This window comes from Sus scrofa, chromosome 11, assembly GCF_054392235.1.
Source record: "Sus scrofa isolate SSC_HxYL_T2T_F1_AM1 chromosome 11, Sscrofa_HxYL_maternal_Yorkshire_Landrace_v2.0, whole genome shotgun sequence".
Taxonomy (NCBI): Eukaryota; Metazoa; Chordata; class Mammalia; order Artiodactyla; family Suidae; genus Sus; species Sus scrofa.
This window is the reverse complement of record NC_139393.1, coordinates 74,367,517-74,380,733: the sequence shown is the minus strand read 5'-3', so window position 1 is coordinate 74,380,733 and position 13,217 is coordinate 74,367,517. Positions and strand designations below refer to the sequence as shown.

Below are 13,217 nucleotides of genomic sequence, written 5' to 3'. Positions count from 1 at the left end.
TAGCTATTTCCCACAATCCTTCCATGTGCTAAAAGAACATACACAACTCAAACTCAGTATTGAATTTTGGAAATATATTTATTTTGTCATAATCTTGAACACTTTGCCCACATTTTCAAAATAAGCAGGTTTTTTTTTTTCTTTTCATTTTTATGTCTTTTCAACTCAGCTTTAGTTAGGAAAGAATAAAACTGCTCCACCCCCATCAAGTAAATGGAGTCTGACTTTTTGTTTTTTTTTTGCTTTCTAGGGCCAAACCTGCAGCATATGGAGGTTCCCAGGCTAGGGGTCCAATTGGAGCTGCAGCTGCTGGCCACAGCCACAGCCAAAGCATGCCAGATCTGAGGCACATCTGCGACCTACATTGCAGCTCACAGCAACACCGGATCCTTAACCCACTGAGCTCTGCCAGGGATCAAACCCACATCCTCATGGATACTAGTCAGGTTTGTTACCACTGAGACACAATGAGAACGCCGAGTCTGACTTCTTGAACAGAGCAATATTAGTCTGTGTCTTACACACAAAAATGTGTTATTTTTCCAAAGCTGAAAAAATTCCCTGGCCTTTAATAAGTCCAATAATTAGACCATGTTTTCCTAATAACTTCTGTTCTTCAAAAGATACCATTAAAAAAGGAACAGGTTGGAGTTCCAATCGTGGCTCAGTGGTTAACGAAGCTGACTAGGAACCATGAGGTTGTGGGTTCGATCCCTGGCCTTGCTCAGTGGGTTAAGGATCTGGCATTGCTGTGAGCTGTGGTATAGGTCGCAGACGTGGCTCGGATCCCTTGTTGCTGTGGCCTTGGTGTAGGCTGGCGGCTGCAGCTCCGATTCGACCCCTAGCCTGGGAACCTCCATATGCTGCGGGTGTGGCCCTAGAAAAGGCAAAAAGACCAAAAAGACCAAAAAAAAAAAAAGGAACAGGTTAAAAAATAGACTGGTGAAAATATTCAGAACACATAGATCCAACAATGAACTTGTATGTGGTATACAGAACTCCTACAACTGTAAAAGAAGATATTAAGTATGTGCTGTTTATGTTAATTATACTCAAAAGTTATATAAAACAATCAGACAAAAAACAGTGAGAAAGAATCAAGTTTTAACAGCTACATCCCCCAAAAAAGATATACAAATGGCCGAAAAGCACAGGAAAACCTATCGCTTCCTTTTCAGGGAAGTATAAAATTAAACCACAATGAGATGCTCCTACACATCCAGCAGAGGAGCTAAAATGAAAAAGATGGATAATTTCAAGTGTTTGTGAGGATTACGGTAAGTGGGACACTCAAATATCATTGGTAGGAATGTAAAATGGTACAAACACTTTGGAAAACAGATGGCAGTTTCTTATAAACATACACTTATTATAAGACCCAGCAAAAAAAAAAAAAAAAAGGAAAACAGATCTCCACACAAAGGCTTGTTCACAAATGTTCAGAGCCGCCTTAGTCACGACAGTCCAAACTGAAAACAGCCTGAGTGGCCAAGGGTGACCAGATCAACAAACCAAAGCACCTCCAGACACTGAAATACTGCAGAGCAATTGAAAGAAATACACTGATGAGAGGATGGAGGGAGGGGGAGAGGAGAGAGGTTTACTAGCCAGGTTTGTTACCACTGAGACACAGGAAGCAGATAGAAGAGCAGAAAGAGAGAGAAAAGCAAAGGACAAATTACACAGAGGCAAAGTGAAACTGCCCAACTGCAAAGAATCTTAAAAGCAGCCAGAGAGAAAAGATAGATTATTCGCAAATAACACCTGGCCTGAGAGTTGACATCGCAGCAATAAAAACCCAAAAGAGAGTTAATACAGAAACAACAACACAGGAACAATTCAAAATTGCATACCCAGGAAATTTATCATTCCAGAACAAATTTAAAGGCACACAAAAACTGAGGTTTTACCCCCCAAGAGATGTTCACTAATGGAACTTCTAAAAAATATATCTCAGAAGAAAGTTAGCCCAGAAGCTAATTTTTCAAGTACATTTTACTCTTATACTTTTATTGTCTGATTTTTTTTTTTTTTAATGAGCCTGGGTCTTTTTACGATATTACCCAACTTTAAAGGTTAGTTTAAATTGTTAAATTAGAACAAAACAGAAATGAAATTAAACATCCAATTATCAAATTCCCAGAACAGGAAGCTGTCTGGGCTAATATCAAATTTCCCTTAAAAACCTTAAAGACCTAACTTGAAAGGGCCTGAAAATGAGGTTTCCTCATTCAGTCAACAAGTATTTAGTGAGGGTTTGCTATGTGCCAGGTGCTACACTAGGTCGTAAATTAATATAATGAGCAAAAAATGAAAGTCACCATAATACTGGATTTATAAGTCTTTTCCTATAAAGATACCTTTATGAAAAGTCCAAAACCTACAGGCAGATCAGTTACTCTTTGTGATGGGGGAATATTATCATAATAGAGAATTCAAAATAATCCCGTTCAGCCTGAGGCCCTTTTGTTTGAAAATGCACAAATATGACCAATTTATAAATGAAATTAATTCAGTATAAATGATGAGTTTCCACATTAACTTAATTGCCCATCTTGCTGTTTGTCTCTGATTTCCATCCCACATGAAATAAGACAACTGCCTCTCTGAGTTGACTTCACAGGCAGAGCTCAGCAAGGGCTCACTTGCAGTCACATTGTACCTGATGGTATCTGGCTTATTTCACAAGTATCAAAGGCTCCCAGCACCCCATCTAATATGTATCAATTGTCTACTTTTGCTCAAAGGATCCACTTGGCAAATCATTTTTCACTGACTCAAACCAGAAGCAGGACAGCCTATAAAAGCCAGCTCCTCCACTCTAAAATAAACATTTTCTGGGGGCTTCTTGATTAAAAGCAAAGGCCGCATTTGGCACAAAAGGACTGGCCAACTCAGTCTTTCAAGCAATTTGAATGGGAACCGCTGGGCTCTGATCTTTCGGGACATGTGCAAGTGGTTAAGGCAGTAACCTGGCAGAAAGAGAGGGTGAGGGGACCTTGATGAGGCGAGGCCCCTGCAGAAACTCTAACCATTAAAAAGCAAGAAGGAAGGAGTTTCCACGGTGGTTCAGGGGTAAGGAACCCGACTAGCATCCATGAGGATGCGAGTTCATTCCCTGGCCTCACTCAGCAGGTTAAAGCCTCGCTCAGGGGGTTAAGGATACCACGTTGCCATGAGCTGTGGTGTAGGCTGCAGACGTGGCTTGGATCCTGTGTTGCTGAGGCTGTGGCATAAGCAGGCAGCTGCAGCTCCAATTTGACCCCTAGCCTGGGAACTTTCATATACCGAACGTGCGGCCCTAAGGGGAGAAAAAGGTTGATCCACCACTTCCCTTTCAATAGCCAGGCCAGGAGGGCCCTCCTTTCAATCAGAAGCACCTGATAGATAATAGGAGAAGCACAGCCACAGGAACCTTTTATAAATCCTCTCCCCTCCCAAGCAATGGCAAGCAACACCTGGAATGCCTATGCCCCCAAAGTGACTGTATTTTGGGCTTATGTGAGCCTCTTCCTTATCTGTAGCATCTTCAGTTCGAGAGGAAAAGTGCATTTCTCAAAAATGCTAGGCAGTTATCAGCAAGGCCGGTTACAAAAGGCTTAAAATGCCCCATTCACCATGCTATCAAAGCATCATTAGCCAAGGACCTACCAACCCATACACCTTCCCTCATCCCCTGGGAAAGCCACCATGCCACCTTTCTAGAGTGCTCAGCATGCAAACACTGGGCTCCTGTCTCTTCTCCAGCAGTCTCTAACCTCCTCAAGGATGGAAAACATTTTCTTTTCTGACGTCTCTCACAAGCACCTTCCTTATAAATATGTCATTTTCCAAATGAATTTAACTCTTCTAGGCTCCATAAATATTCCAGGATGAATTCCACTTAAAAAAAAAAAAAAAAACCAACAAACCCTTTCAATAAAATATTCAACGCCTATCTGGAAAACCATTTCCTTGGACAGTTGAATGAAAAGAAAAACAAAAATATTCACCCAGGTTCCTCACAGATAATTATGACATAACTGCAATAATCAGAAGAAAAGGATCTAGGATGGATTTTTAAACCTCCTTTCAGGACATGTGGCCACAGAGTGGCCTGAGTATTCTGTTACGATCTAAGGAAGGCAATCCCTGCATAAATTTCAGGAAGAGATCATCAATGTGTAAAGGGTATTATAAAGCTAACTTCAGGATTCCTGCAGGGAAAGACCTCCTTAACGGAAAAACCACACCCCAACTCACAGGGGACAGGCTACATCACCAAGGATTTCAAGTTTCTCACCCACATGAAAGAAAGAAGAGAATCTGGGAAGCACTGGGCTAATCAGCTCACTATTTCCCCCAACTCTTTGCCCAACAAGCCAGCCACTGGCCAATAATGTGTCTATTTATTTTACCCAGAAGCAGATCTATTAGCCAGACATTCTAAAAACACAAACGTTTCGGTTGTGCTTGGAGTAACTCCAATATTGGTGCCTTGCTGCAGAACGATGCTGCAGGAATACAAAGTGAGTCATGTGGATGCTGAGCCCACATCAAGTGCATGGTCAGAAACTGTCAGACCCGGAACACCAACCCTTCGCAAGGCTGAGGGTAAACCCCCAGCCAGGAGGCTGTGGAATGTGGGAAGAAAGCCAAGGCAGACTTCAGAAGAGCCTCGCTTGATCACAACAATGAGGGCAATTTTTAAGGCAAATATCCCAAAGCTCTCAGGACCAAAAAAGGCCTTTCTTTCTCCTTTCTGTCCTGTTTAGACTGAGTAAGAAAAGCAAGGCAATGCCGGAAGAGGTTCTGAAATGGGCTCGGCCAGGTCACCACGTGCAAAGGGCATTAAACCTAACCCACTGCTAGGCTGGGGTTTGGCTCTGCTGGAGACACTGCCTCCTAGGCAGGGGCGATGGGCTCCTCAAAAGCCAGGGCTCAGGGCGGGGCTGCGCGCAAGTCAAACCTGGGAAACTAACAAGAAAGACACGAACAACAATGATAAAATGAAACAGCCAGAGGCCACCAGTGTACTCCAGAAGGATCAGAGGCAGGCTGAGCCGGCTAAACTCTTCCAGATGAAAGGCAATCTCTCCCCATCGCAGCGGCTGATCTGATAGCACAGTCCTCGTTTCTTTGTGAGCCTCGCCTCCCTCGTTCCGGGGGGATCCTGCCCAGACTCCAGCTGGGCTCTAAGGGCCATAAACGACATCCAGACTGACTACGGGGAACTCATTTTTTCCCTTCAAATAAAACACACACACACACGCACACACTCAAAGGTCTGGCCGGATCACACAGCTAAAGTTTCCGGAACTTAAATCGTAAAACCACAATCAGAAGTTGTTTTGAAATGCTCACCACAAAAATCTGTGTCCTTTGCTTTAAGAAAAGGAAAAGAAAAGGAAGAAAAAAAGAGGGAATAAAAAAAACAACTTTCCTCTCCATAAAGGCTGGCGGTAAAGAGGGGAAAATCTAACTTAGGCAGAGGGTGTGTTCCTCTTTGTCACCCACTAGGCTCCTCGCGCCGCGCGTGGGCGAGCCGCGGGCACCCGGGAAGGCGGGGGCACCCGCGAAAACGGCCACCTTCCCGGCCCGCGGTCGGCCTCGGGGGCCGAGATTGCGGCCGGAGGTCCGGAAGCAGCGTCCGGCGCTGTCACTGCGCCGGGTGGGATGGGAGGAAGCGGGGGAAGGGCGCCGCGGGGCGGGGGAGGCGAGAGGGGACGCGCGCGGAGCCGGCAGCCCGAGTCCCGGGAGGTAAGAGGAGGGTGCAAAGGGCGGTACGGGGCCCCGAGGCCCCCGGGCTCCGGCTATTGTTGCCGGGCTGCCCCGAGGCCGGCGGGCGAGTCTCCCGCCTTGGTAGGGGAAGCCCGATCCCCCCCGCCGCCACCTCCTCCAGGCAGGACCCGCGGGCCACGCAACCACCTCCACCCGCGTCCCGGTCGGTCGGCTCCGGGCGCCCGACTCGCGCCCAAGTTGCCGCCCGCCCGCCCCGCGCGGTCATTGTTCGCCGCGCGCCTCCTACCTCCACGGCGCCGGCGGCTCCGGCTCCGGCTCCCACTCCCGGCCTCCCGGCTCTGCAGCTCCGAGCCCCCGGCGGCCGAGGGCGCGGCGGCTCCGCTGCGCGTGCGGCGGGGGCGCTCGGCTATTAATACCCGCGGGCGGCGGCAGCGGCGGCGCGGACGCGCAAGCAGGGCTGGCGCTGGCCGGCCGAGGTCCGAGCCATCAAAGGTGGCGCGGGGCGGAGGGGAGGGCGGAGCAGGCAGGGTGGGTGGGGAGCGGGCTCAGGGTCGCCATGGCCGCCTCGACGCCGGGCCGAGCGCCACTCGCTTGGGGAGGAGCAGCGGCTCAAAGCGGGCGGCGGCCGCGTCCCCGCCCCGCGCGCCAGCCGAGTGCCCGCAGCCCTGCGCCCGCGCCGGCCCCGCCGTGTCCAGGCCGGCGAGCGGGAAGTGAAGGCGGGCGCGCCCCTCCCCCGGCCTGGGCCGGCCCTTCGGCAGGGGGGGCGCCCGGGAACCTCGCAGCCCGAGCCGCGGGGACAGCGGGAGAGCCACAGCCCCCTCCAGCGTCCGCGCCGGCGACCTGCGCGCTGGCGCGCCCCGCCCCGCTCCGCCCAGGGGGCAGGTGCGCCGCGGGGCCGCGGGCCCGGAGCGCCCCTCCCTGGCCGGGCGAGCCCACCTCCGATCCGCGCCTTACTTGGTTCTACGGCTGGAGCTGGTCTCTCCGCGCGGCAGCGCCTGGCAGAGCGCAGGAAGCTCAGGGGAGTGCGCTGCGCCACCAGAGACGCGCCGATCCGGCCCCTGTGGTTGAAAGCGAGATATGGAAGCAGGAGTGGAGCGCACCGGCAAAACCGGGAGCAGCTGGAGGACGATCGGTGACACGGGCTCCGCAAATCGTTGTTGAGGTCACGCAAGGGAGAGCCCCGCCCGTGTGCCCACCTAAGACTTTTAACTACGTGGTCGCGCGAGCGGCGGCGCTTTGCAGGGACCCACGAGCACCACCCCTTTCCCCAGGCCACACCGGCGGGCTTCCGGCGCCACCCTGGGCTGCTAGGGACTTAATCCCGGAGGGGCGGTTGTCATCCCCCCCCTCCTCCTCCGCCGCGGCCCAGAGTCCTCCGACCCCACGAATCCCCCGACAATCCCCAGGCCCACTCGCCCCCTCTGGGGACAGGAGCAGTGCCCCGCGGGGGAAGGAGTGGAATAGGTTAGGAGCTGCTTTGCAGACTCGCCTTCGGGAGTTCCGGACCTCAATGGAGGAGGGAGCAAGAGGCAGCACCGAGGAGTCTGGGACCCAAGAAGGGGAGAGGCATTGTCCCCACCCTCCAGCTGGGAGCTGCCACTTTACCGTCTCCACTCCCACCCCTCCCTCAGTCCCTGATTTTACCCTTTCTTGTCTGTGTAGATGGACCCTTCTCAGGCGTGGAGGGAAAGGGACGTGCCGGCAGCGGGTTAGAAAGGAAGGCGACCCTTTGCGAGATCCCCAGGCTAGTGGGCACACGCCCACTGATGGGCGGCTGGCTCTAGAACCCTGATCATTTTGCGCCTTAGAGAAGTTTCCGACCTTCAGCCTAGAGGCAGGTTTCACGAGAGGCCACAACAGAACTCAGAACCACAGGTGGGGGACCCCTGGGGAAGAGCGGATTCACACAAGAACAGGGTGCCTTAGAGGTCCCGGGGCGCTGGTGCGTAGCTCGTGTTTGAGTGGTGTCTGGAGCAGATAGACATACTCTGAGATATTGAACTGGTTTTGGGGGGGAGGGTTGGTTTGGGGATTTTTTTTTTTTTTTCCTCCGTTGCACTGTGGTATACGGAAGTTCCCAGGCCAGGGATCAAATCCCAGAGGCAGCTACAACCTGCCCCACAGCTTCGGCAACTCAGGGTCCTTAACCCACTGGCCACAGTGGGAGCCCCTGAATTTTTTTTTTAAATACCTTTTATATTTGGTGAAGGTGGGAATTAAAAGCATCATAAGGGCCTCAAACCTAAAAAGAACAGCAGATGGGTAGTTTGTGGGTGAAAAGAAGAAACAGTGTGTTGGAGGCCTGGTTCTGTCTTAAGCAGCTGCGTGGCTCAGGACAAACCACAAATCAGAGGTTTCAGGCCAGTGAGTCTCTAAGTGTGGTTCTCAAACCTGCAGCAGCAGCACCTGGAAACTTGAAGAAATAGAGGTTCATGGGCTCCACTCTAGACCTACCTGATCAGGTTCTCCAGCCTCGGTGGGCATCAGAATCACCTGGAGAGTTAATTGGAAGAGCTACTGAAAAGTATTTTTTTAAGGGTAAAATAAAACAGGAGTTCCCGTCGTGGCTCAGTGGTTAACGAATCCGACTAGGAACCATGACGTTGCTGGTTCGATCCCTGGCCTTGCTCAGTGGGGTTAAGGATCCGGCATTGCTGTGAGCTGTGGTGTAGGCCGGCGGCTACAGCTCTGATTGGACCCCTAGCCTGGGAACCTCCATATGCTGCAGGAGTGTCCCAAGAAATGGCAAAAAGACAAAAAAGAAAAGGTAAAATAAAACAAAGAGCTACTGAATCAGAAACTCCAGGAAAGGGAGTTTGGAATGGGGTCGAGATGTGTGTTTTGTAACAGGTTCCCAGTTGGTGCTGGGCCCACACTTTAAGAACCACTGAATTGCGATACTGGGTCTCAGAATCACAGAATCACTGGAGATTTTTTTTAAAAACCTTCAATGCCTAGGCTTCACTCCAGCCAAATATATCAGGATTTCTGGGATTGGAACCAAAGCATATGTTTCTGGAGGTGATTCCAGTGTGTGTCCAAGTTTGTGGCAGACCTAGAGATCATGGTAAATGCAGATGCTGGTTTAGTAAGCTTGAGACATGCTATTTCTTTCTTTTTTCTTTTTTTTTTTTTTTTTTTTTTGGTCTTTTTTGCCATTTCTTGGGCCACTCCTGTGGCATGTGGAGGTTCCCAGGCGAGGGGTCAAATTGGAGCTGTAGCTGCCAGCCTACGCCAGAGCCACAGCAATGCAGGATCTGAGCCGCGTCTGCGACCTACACCTCAGCTCACGGCAACGCTGGATCCTTAACCCACTGAGCAAGGGCAGGGATCGAACCCAAAACCTCATGGTTCCTGGTCGGATTCGTTAACCACTGAGCCACAACGGGAACTCCGAGACATGCTATTTTTAACAAGCTCTCAGTGCGGTCTTTTTTTTTGTTTTCATTTTTGTTTTTGGGGGGTTTTTTTGGCAAGTCTAGGCACTACACTGGAGTTGCAAGCAAGGTGTTGTTATGCCATAGCTCACAGCTAAAACCAAAAAATTTGTAGAAATCACAGAAAATTAGAAACATGACATTTACCCAGTCACCCTCTTTGGAGGACAAACATTATCTTATTTTTTTTTTTTTTTTTTTTTTTTGTCTTTTGTCTTTTCAGGGCCACACCCAGGACATATGGAGCTTCCCAGGCTAGGGGTCCAATTGGAGCTACAGCTGCCGGCCTATACCACAGCCACAGCAATGCCAGATCCGAACCTTGCCAGTGACCTACACCACAGGTCACAGCAACGCCAGATCCTTAACCCACTGAGTGAGGCCAGGGATCGAACCCACAACCTCATGGTTCCTAGTCGGATTCGTTTCTGCTGTGCCATGATGGGAACTCCTCCTGGAGGACAAACATTTTCTACATGTTTCATCTTCTTTCTAGGTCTAGAATAGGTTTGCATTGTTTTGCTCTTAGTACGCATATGGTCATAATACATAATCTGATTCTGTGATGCTGTTTTATTATCTTTTTTTTTTTTTTTTTTGAACGAAGGTGACTTTCAAAGGATGCCATCTGAGAGGGTTTACAGGCAGAGGGTAGAGCCTGTGGGGAGGGAGGAAGAGAAAAAGGAGGGCAGGCTTGGGGGCTCCTGCAGGGAGAGGCTGGCGAATCCCCCAGAGTCCTTCCAGCTCTCACAAACGTTCTGGGCTTCATACTTAATCTCATTGAAAGCACTTTTTGCACACAGAAAGATGCTCAACATCACTCACTATTAGAGAAATGCCAATAAAAACTACAGTGAGTTACCACCTCACACCAGTCAGACCAGCCATCATCAAAAAGTCTACAAATAGCAAATGCTGGAGAGGGTGTGGCGAAAAGGGAACCCTCCTGCACTGTTGGTGGGAATGTAAAGTGGTAGAACCACCGTGGAAAACAGTATGGACATTCCTCAGAAAACTAAATATAGAATTACCATATGATGCAGCAATTCCACTCTTGAGCATATAACTGGAGAAAACCATAATTTGAAAAGATCCATGCACCCCAGTATTCACTGCGGCACTATTTACAATAGCCAAGGTATGGAAGCCACCTAAATGTCCATCAACAGAGGAGTGGATGAAAATATGGTACCTATATACAACAGAATATTATTCAGCCATAAAAAAGAATGAAATAGGAGTTCCCGTCGCGGCGCAGTGGTTAACGAATCCGACTAGGAACCATGAGGTTGCGGGTTCGGTCCCTGCCCTTGCTCAGTGGGTTAACGATCCGGCGTTGCCGTGAGCTGTGGTGTAGGTCACAGATGCGGCTCGGATCCCGCGTTGCTGTGCCTCTGGCGTAGGCTGGTGGCTACAGCTCCGATTCAACCCCTAGCCTGGGAACCTCCATATGCCGCGGGAGCGGCCCAAGAAATAGCAACAACAACAACAACAAAGCAACAACAAAAAAAGACAAAAAAAAAAAAAAAAAAAGAATGAAATAATGCCATTTGCAGCTACATGGATGGACCTAAAGATTATCATGCTAAGTGAAGTAAGTCAGACAGAGAAAGACAAATATCATATGAGATCACTAATGTGTGGAATATAATAAAAATGATAGGAACTTATTCACAAAACAGAAAGGGGAGTTCCCATCCCAGCGCAGTGGGTAACGAATCCGACTGGGAACCATGAGGTTGTAGGTTCGCGGCCTTGCTCAGTGGGTTAAGGATCCAGCATCTACGTGAGCTGTGGGGTAGGTCACAGATTCAGCTCGGATCCCACGTTGCTGTGGCTCTGGTGTAGGCCCGTAGCTACAGCTCCGATTGGACCCCTAGCCTGGGAACCTCCATATGCCATGGGAGCGGCCCTAGAAAAGGCAAAAACACAAAAAACAGAAAACAGAAACAGACAAAGATTTTCAAACCAAACTTATGATACCAAAGGGGAAACACTGGGGGAGGGATAAATTGGGAGGTTGGATTGGCACATACACACTGCTGTTTGCAAAATCAGTAAGTAACAAGAACCTACTGCATAGCACCGGGAAATCTACTATGGTGGCCTATAGGGAAGAGAATCTGAAACGGAATGCATATATGTGTATATATATAGATATATATATATATATCTGTCTCACTTTACTGTATACCTGAAGCTAACACAACACTGTAAGTCAACTATACGCCAATAAAAATTTTTTTTAAAAAGAAAGGACCTTTTAAATTCCTTTACCTAAAACACCAGGGGTACTGCCATCTAGAAAATGAGCCCCTGAAAAATTGAGGTGTTTCCTTGTCATTTTGTGTCATTTATGTCTCATTTTCAGATTTTTAATCATAGCAATTTATAATTCCCTAGGTCCCTTTTAAAACCCATGCCATCTGGTTATTTATAAATCTTTCTGAATTTCTATTCATCCTGAATTTGTGTTCTTAACTTTTCTTTTTATTAGTTTTCATTTTAAAGACCACACCTGCAGCATATGGAACTTCCCAGGCTAGGGGTCAAATTGGAGCTGCAGCTGCCAGCCCTATACCACGGCTTGCGGCAATGCCGGATCCTTAACCCACTGAGTGAGGCCAGGGATTGAACCTGCATCTTCATGGATACTAGTTGGGTTCATCACCTGCTGAGCCACAAGAGGAACTCCAATTTTAACTATTTTTTAATTAAAATAAATTCGTGACGATGGTAAATTAAGAAATAATTGGGAGTTCTTGTTGTGGCTCAGAGGAAACAAATCCAGCTAGTATCCATGAAGATGCAGGTTCAATCCCTGGCCTCGCTCAGTGGGTCAGGCATCTGGCATTGCTGTGAGCTGTCGTATAGGTCGCAGATGCGGCTTGGATCCTGCGTTGCTGTGGCTGTGGTGTAGGCCAGCGGTTGTATCTCCGATTCGACCCCTAGCCTGGGAACCTCCATATGACGTGGGTGCGGCCCTAAAAAGAAAAAGAAAAAAAAAATGGAAGAGATTGCATAATTACCCTCCAAAAACGCTACAGTAATTTATTCTCCCACTGTGGTGGGAGTTTGGGGGTTGGGTTGGGTTTTTTTAATTTTTTTGTGAATGTATGTGTATATATAACTGAATCAGTTTGTTGTACAGCAGAAATAACAACGTTATAAATCAACGGTACTTCAGTGTAACTTTTAACAAAGTTTTAAAAATAAATAAATAAAAAGAAATGCATTGAGAGTTGAAGTAAGAATGAAAGCAGAAATGTACGTGTGAGTGTGTTTTCATGGTCAGGATAGCATATCTCTTTGGGGTGTTTTGTTTTTATTTTTGGCTGCGCCCATGGCATGTGGAAGTTCTGAGCCCAGGGGCTGAACCAGTGCCACAGCAGTGACCCAAACCACAGCGGCCCATGGAAAATATCACTCTGATGCTTAGAAACCTGCAGTAGGAATTCCACATGTATTTGCATAATTACCCCTTCTTCAACTTGGACTTCCACACATTTTAAGGCAAAAATCAAGAAAAATGTTCTCCCCCTCTTCCTTCCCCCTGCAGCATTTGCTGCTGCTGATCCATAAATCTAATGCAGGCTGAAATTAAAGAAGAAATCAGGGAGTTCCCTTCGTAGCTCAGCGGTTAACGAACCCGACCAGGATCCATGAGGAAGCAGGTTCGATCCCTGGCCTCTCTCAGTAGGTTAAGGATCTGGTGTTGCTATGAGCTGTGGTGTAGATCACAGATCCCGAGTTGGGGCTGTGGTGTAGGCTGGCAGCTGTAGCTCTGATTCGACCCCTAGCCTGGGAACCTCCATATGCTGCGGGTGCAGCCCTAAAATGCACACACACACAAAGAAACCACCTGGTCGCTCCTACCTCGATAGGATGAGGGACAGCTGTTCTCAAGGTCGCCTGCATCTCCCAGGTTTCTGTCCCTTTCCCCTCAGCTTATCTGAGCGAAAAGCAACCGGTTCCTCTAACCCCAAATTGCCGCCGTCTCTATGGGGACAATCTTTTCCATGAACTGGGTGTTAACAGCTTCTTAATCCTCCTGCATGC

At 48.6% G+C, this 13,217-nt stretch overlaps 1 protein-coding gene across 14 annotated transcripts in view; it reads right to left on the bottom strand.

Moving 5' to 3' along the window:
- Positions 1–7,592, bottom strand: part of FARP1 (FERM, ARH/RhoGEF and pleckstrin domain protein 1) — a 309,200-nt gene extending 301,608 nt beyond the window's left edge. For 2 of the 14 annotated variants that reach the window (XM_084982198.1, XM_084982195.1), the window contains exon 1: positions 6,676–7,233. The gene's annotated coding sequence lies outside the window, so the exon portion shown is untranslated. Of the gene's footprint in view, positions 1–5,343; positions 6,571–6,675; positions 7,299–7,365 lie in introns of those variants that run through there. The other 12 variants (XM_084982196.1, XM_021065374.2, XM_084982207.1 and 9 more) reach the window with 10 other exon arrangements.
- Positions 7,593–13,217: the final 5,625 nt, after the last annotated feature.